The following is a 6,742-nucleotide window of genomic DNA, read 5'->3' as shown; positions in this document are numbered from 1 at the left end:
AGTTATGCCCCTTTACACGAACCCGCCATATTGAAACTAAAGACGCTAATCAGCAGGTGACGTCCGGTAAACAACGAGTAAATATGGTGTTTTGTGCGGTTCCTGACTGTAAGGTTTAATATAGACAGAGTAACAATGTTTAGTTTCCCTACACACACAAAAAATTGCGGAATTTGGGTGGGGAAATTAAAAACAATGGATTAATTATTGGCCGTCGAAGCACTCTATTGAGGACTGTTAGGCCTACATAATAAGCCGTCCATCAGCTGTCCATGGCATGGTCTTTGCATGGAACACTCAAGAATGCAATGAAAGAAAAAGCCAATCCCAATTCTCTTTGATTACAAACCGCTACACGTAGCTACAAAGACCTGAAAGGGCCGAAAACGGAAAACAGATTTGGACTTTCCCCTTCATAAACAAAACTTCCAGAGCTGTGGAGAAAAGAACGTAAGTTTTGATGTAAATGATATTGGCTTTTTTATTGACATTGATATAGTATGACACGATTTATTTGTTCTCTATACGAATATCCTCTACCCCACCCGTCACACAATTATTTCATACTGAAGCTTATTTTTATTAACCCCCCCCCCCCCTTCATGCAGTCACACAAGTCATTCATAACTGAAGTTTACTTTCATTCATTTGTTTATATTAGTTTATATGAGTTAGAAGTTGATGACAATGTCCGAATCATTCTTCCCCCACCACCCAATTCCAAGACAATCAACAAAAACAACCAATTCCATTCAATGTCATATGATCCTGCCATTCAAAATGATTAAATCATGAATGGGACAAACACTTATGAAATGACTACACAAACCACATATGGAATGATTGCAAGATTTGTACTAGAGCCACAAAATGACATGAATTGTATTATCAAATTTGTTTTCAAAAATATTACACATTGGTGTAAATTTAATGGATACTTTGAATGTTCAATTGTTCATGTAACATACATGTACATACATATGTATACAAGTTAGGTGAAGGATATCAAGTAAATATCTATGAATATTATTCTAGATTGAAGTGAACTTTTGCAAATGTGTAAATTAGAATCATAGCCAATATGCATGTTAAGTAACTTTGTATAAAATCTGAATATTTTTTCACTTGTGTTCTACACTCATGCCCTTTAGATTTTTTACACTTTGTCCATGATGTTACTCTCGATACTGTTACTAAATTTGAATACAAACTCAATACAGTGTCAAACATGAAAAAATTGTAAATTTTTCTAAAATTCATTATTTTTATGCCATAAAGGTAAATGATTTTAAAACAAGTAAATATAGGACACATATTTGTACTGAGTTTTCTCTGAAGTACAATAATTAATATAAAATCCAGAAATAGGTATAGAAAAATCTACACAAGTAGTAGTACAATAAAAATATCACTAGTCGAGTATACTTAATCAGCTTTATGATATACATGCAACATGACTAAGTACACATGATCCACATTTGATTAATTAAATGCAGAGCATATATTTATTTATCCATGCTGATACTATGCAAATTTCCCAAGTTACAGACCCCCCCCCCCCCCCCCCCCCCAAAAGAAGCAATCTTACAATTTACTAAATAGATAAATTGTGAAATTGATAAATGAATATTTCTTACAACCATAGTTTTGATAATATTATTATAATTATGAGATGGAAAATTAAACTTGTATCATTAAATAAATCCAGTTGTTGGAAAAAGAAACGGAATACATGTACAAATTTTACATGTAGGTCAATTTTGACCATTGACATACTTATTTTCATTTTTATCTACTAATTTGCATTAAATTATTTGAAATACTTGAATAAATTAGCAATTTCAATCTAGAAAATATTAAAGAACATTGGTATTTAATAGTATCTAGACATTTATTTTACAATGCTTCATTAATATGAAAATTAATTTTCTGCGACATTTGAATTTTTTTGTTTTTCTTCACCTCAAATATGTACATTTTTTAAATTGACCCACATAATTAGTATGTATGTGAGTGGATATTCATAATACTAGACAATAAGTACATGTTTATTGAATTGTAACGTTTTGTTATATTTCAGATTAAGCCTTTGAATTGATGCAGGAAGTGATCAGTTTGGCTCCTACAGAAACTCCAGGAAGTTAATATAATGGATGTTGTTGGTAATTCTCCTGCCCCGATCACAAATTCCTACCAACATGTGTCAAACTCAGGTGACTGGGACCTGTAGACCTTTTGGATTTAACCCAAATTACATATATGTAAATTGGTGATATATATTATGTACAATATAAAAACTGAACATCAAACTATGTTTACTTGTTTATATTTATTTATATCACTTATGAAAAATGCATTAAGAATTTATCACACATTTAAATTAATACCAAAGGGTATTTAAATCCACAGTACTGTTGTGATGGAATGATTTCTTATCATAGTCACAACGCAGGATAGAAGAACTTTCCAATTGTTTTTCCCAAGCTACTACCAGATCTCCAATATGCATGATGTCTGTAAAATCTGTTAAAAAAATTATGAAGAATTTTAAAATTTCAAATATAATTGATGACTTTCATCTAACCAACAACAAAAAAATTGGGGGGGGGGGGGATGGGGTTACTTTAAATATGAATGATTTTTCAGGAATTAATTTCTGATTTAAAATTGATATAAAATGTACACATGGTTAGACAGTAAAATGGGTAAAGATAAAACATAAGAAATTGATTGAGGCACATTTTATGTTTATTTGAAAGGAAGTGCATAAAAGGGTCAACAATGTAGTAGGTTTAGATATTGAAATAGGAGAGGTTCATTATGACTATGGCTCATAGTGAATCAGGAGACTGAGTGCCTGCCCCATTGACCATTGACATACTTATTTTCATTTTTATCTACTAATTTGCATTAAATTATTTGAAATACTTAAATAAATTAGCAATTTCAATCTAGAAAATATTAAAGAACATTGGTATTTAATAGCATCTAGACATTTATTTTACAATGCTTCATTAATGACTATGACTATGGCCGTGTCATAGTGAATCAGGAGACCGAGTGCCCCCCCCCCCCCCCCCCCCCCCCCCAATATTAACTTTGAGTAATCATAACAAAATACATACTTGTGAATCAATTCCCCCTCCTCCAAGGGACCAATATTTTGTATGCATTCATAATAAGCTGTTCCTATAACCAATCTGTTGAGACAGTTTGCCACAACAAAACCTTCGTGATCTGTGATGCAGGACACGCCCACTTCTTCAATCCTATGCACTGCAACATTTGGACTCCCTTCTTGAGGGCATTGCGATGACATTACTAGCCTATATGATCACCTGTTAGAATAATAGAAAACTAGTCTTAGAAATACATGCTGATGCACTTCTGAGCTTTGAGTAATCGTTTCGTTTTCATTAAAAGTCTCATATAAATAATTAGCCTAAATTAACAAACCATTGCATATCGACCTCGCATATCAGATGGTGAACAGGTGAAGGGCATTCGTCCGATTGATCCTCGCTGTTTTCTGAATAACTATCGTTTTCCACTAGTGGGGATGCGTCTCGTTGTACAACTGGTTCGTATTGGCAGGGCTGCACATTAACACTAAGCGATATATCTATTTCAGGAATACAATCTTCCGAATGATTTTCATATCGTGCCGCCATATTGAAATATCAGGTTCGCCTAAAGGGCAGATAACTCATACAATAAAATTTACCGGGTTGAAATTAACGATGTCGTATCTACCTGGATGATCGAAACAAAAATTATTCTTATGTGAAAACATTTAAGGAATGGTATTTTCTTACGGAATTTATTTGAAAAACGAACTTTGAAAATCGTTTCAGTTGACCTTTAAGTTCGGAGCTGCATAGATTTGAGCCCGTTCTTTCGCAAGAAGTAATTGAGAAAAGAAGACGCGTTCAGTCGAGTCGCTGCCCGCAGACAAGGTAGACGGTAAACGTTCTTCATACAAATATCTTGAACCTCAACTGGTCATTACGCAAATGATGGATCAACAGTTTACTGGTCTTTTCTTTTCAAATGACTTGGTTGAGTCGGGAATTTCGAAAAAAAAAAAATTTTCACATCTCCCCTTCGCATTAGTGTAATTAACTGCTTGCCAGGAAGGCATCAACCTATTTATTCGTAAGATATACCACATGCACATCTTTGATGATGGTGCTTGGGTTCAGGACCCCCCCCCCCCCCCTCCGAATAAGCTACATTAGTTGATTTAATTAATTGTTTTGTTGAATGCCTGTCAACAACGTCTTGCATACCCATAAAGTCCAAAATACATGTAATTCAAAATAAGCCCTTTAAAAAAAATATCCTCGCTGGTTATTAAAAGTTCTGTTATAATAGCCAGTGAGGGTATTTTTTTTTTATTTATTAAAAGGGCTTATTTTGAATTATTTTCGACTTTATGGGTATGCAAGAAATTTGCATTAGAAATATTTTCAAGAAAAAAATATATATGATTAAATCAACTCATGTTGCTTATTCGAAGGGGGGCTGAACCCAGGCTCCTGTGGATGATCTTAGAATCTCATCAAAACCGGAACAGACGGCGTGACGTCAAAATTATTGATTTTTGTGGTCTTTAATACAAAAGAGTTGCATATCATGGCAGCCTCCATAGATCGCGGGAATTTCGATTTTTGACGTTTTCAATGAATATTTGAAGGTATGTTTGGACACAACTATAGTAGGAAAATATGTTAAGATTTTTTTAATATTAAATTTATGAGACAGCAACACAAGAATACAATGATATCAGGCCTCAACCGTGCGCAACTTTTTGTGCGCAGTAAATCGAAGGTTTTTATTAGGGGTGGAACTGTAGCTCTCTGTTCCGTCAAAATATTTTTTTCAGAGAGCTACAGTTCTGCAGCTATACTGTATGGAGCGCCAAATTAACGTAAACTCAAATAATTGAAGATATCTTTAATTATTTGAAGATATCATCAATTCAATTATTGCTCTCTTTAATTGAATTAATGCGCACATTAAATCAATTATTGCTCTCATCAAATGAATTAATGCGCGCTTCACTTCAATTATTGCTCTCATCAATTGAATTAATGCGAGCATCAATTGAATTAATGAGAGCAATAATTGATATAAAGCGCGCATTAATTCAATTATTGCTCTCTTCAATTCAGTTGATACGCGCATTCATTGAATTAATGAGAGCAATAATATATTTGATGCGCGCATTAATTCAATTATTGCTCTCTTCAATTCAATTGATGATAGCATCAATTTAGTAGAAATATTGCTCGCAATAATTAATTTAGAGCTCGGTATAAATAATTTGATGATCTCTTTAATTCAATTGAAGATATCTTTAAATCATTTACAATGCTTTTGCATAATGAATTAATGCGCGCATCAATTCTTTTAAAGAAAGCAACAATTCAATTAAAGAGATCATTAATTGAATTTTGGATATGTTGAATTGAAGATATCTTTAATTATATAGTTGCTCTCTCTAAAAGAATTTTTGCTCTCTTCAAAAGAATTAAAGATATCATTAATTCAATTGAAGAGAGCAATAATTGAATTAATGCGCGCATTAAATCAATTATTGCTCTCATCAAATGAATTAATGCGCTCATTAAATCAATTATTGCTCTCTTCAATTGAATTGTAGCGCGCATCAATTCAATTGTTGATATCATTAATTCATTTGAAGAGATCATTAATTCAATTAAAGTGCGCATCAATTCAGTTGAAGAATTAATGCTATCATCAATTCAATTAATGCGCGCAATAATTCAGAATTGAAGATATCATTAATTATTTGAAGAGATCTTTAATTCAATTGTTACGCGCATCAAATGAATTGATGATATCTTCAAATAATTGAAGATATATTCAATTATTTGAGTTTATGTTAATTTTGCGCTCCATAGTACTGAAGCTTATCTAGGCCATATATCAACAGAATTGTATGACAAATCTTTATCATATGATTTATTTATCATGTAAAAATCTTTTGGGTTGCCTTTCCCTTTAATTGTATCTTGCCTTATAACATTGTTAGTGTCAATTTGAATACTTTTTATTTTTTAAATCATTATGTTCTATCAATCATAGTTTTTAACTTGTATTTTTTAAAATTAATTTTGGGAGAGACCAGAGAGCTACAAATCCATCCTTTATCAAAATCTTGGATCTATGGCGCAGGAAATTAGGAAAATTAGGAAATTTGTTCCGTTATTTTGCGAGCTTAGAACGATATTTACACAACAAATATTTTCAATATTTCTAAACGAACACTGCATCATTTTGTAATTAGGTTAATTCAGCTTGCGTAAGCATTTTAGTAAGCCGATAACTTTTTAAATTCGCATTTATTGTTTTACGGTTTTTGTCAAATTAGTCAGCAAATGATAATACATATTTGATTTTAATAAAAGGTGAAATTTCGGAGAATTAATTTTATATTGATTATTTATCTGTCGTTCGTGTGCATTATCTCGTCTTATTTACCCAGGTTCTTTACCACCTTAGTTCACATTTCTTCTCTTTTTCTCTATTTTCTTCTTGAAATAATTCAAGTTCTTCGATAAGAATACTTTTTCATATTAAGAAACCCTCCAAAATCCACGCTATATGGAAGGTAGTTCGAATATATTCACATGCAAACCGTATTGTATGCGCCCAATATGTATAATTGTGTCGTTATGATATGAATAAAATACCAGAAATCAATTTCTATTTTGGT

General features: G+C 32.2%; 1 long non-coding RNA gene across 2 annotated transcripts; it reads right to left on the bottom strand.

Annotated features, from left to right (window-relative positions):
• Positions 1-2,310: 2,310 nt before the first annotated feature.
• On the bottom strand, positions 2,311-4,329 carry LOC125682120 (uncharacterized). 2 transcript variants are annotated; one of them, XR_007372408.2, is made up of 3 exons: positions 3,457-3,873; positions 3,126-3,338; positions 2,311-2,523 (listed from the first exon to the last, which is right to left on the bottom strand). It is a non-coding gene; the product is annotated as an uncharacterized LOC125682120 (long non-coding RNA). The 2 variants fall into 2 exon arrangements; XR_007372407.2 differs by having other exon boundaries at positions 3,126-4,329.
• Between the last annotated feature and the right edge of the window lie 2,413 nt (positions 4,330-6,742).

This window comes from Ostrea edulis, chromosome 1 (assembly GCF_947568905.1).
Source record: "Ostrea edulis chromosome 1, xbOstEdul1.1, whole genome shotgun sequence".
Classification (NCBI taxonomy): Eukaryota; Metazoa; Mollusca; class Bivalvia; order Ostreida; family Ostreidae; genus Ostrea; species Ostrea edulis.
The sequence above is the reverse complement of the archived record's forward strand: the minus strand, read 5'-3'. Positions and strand labels throughout refer to the sequence as shown.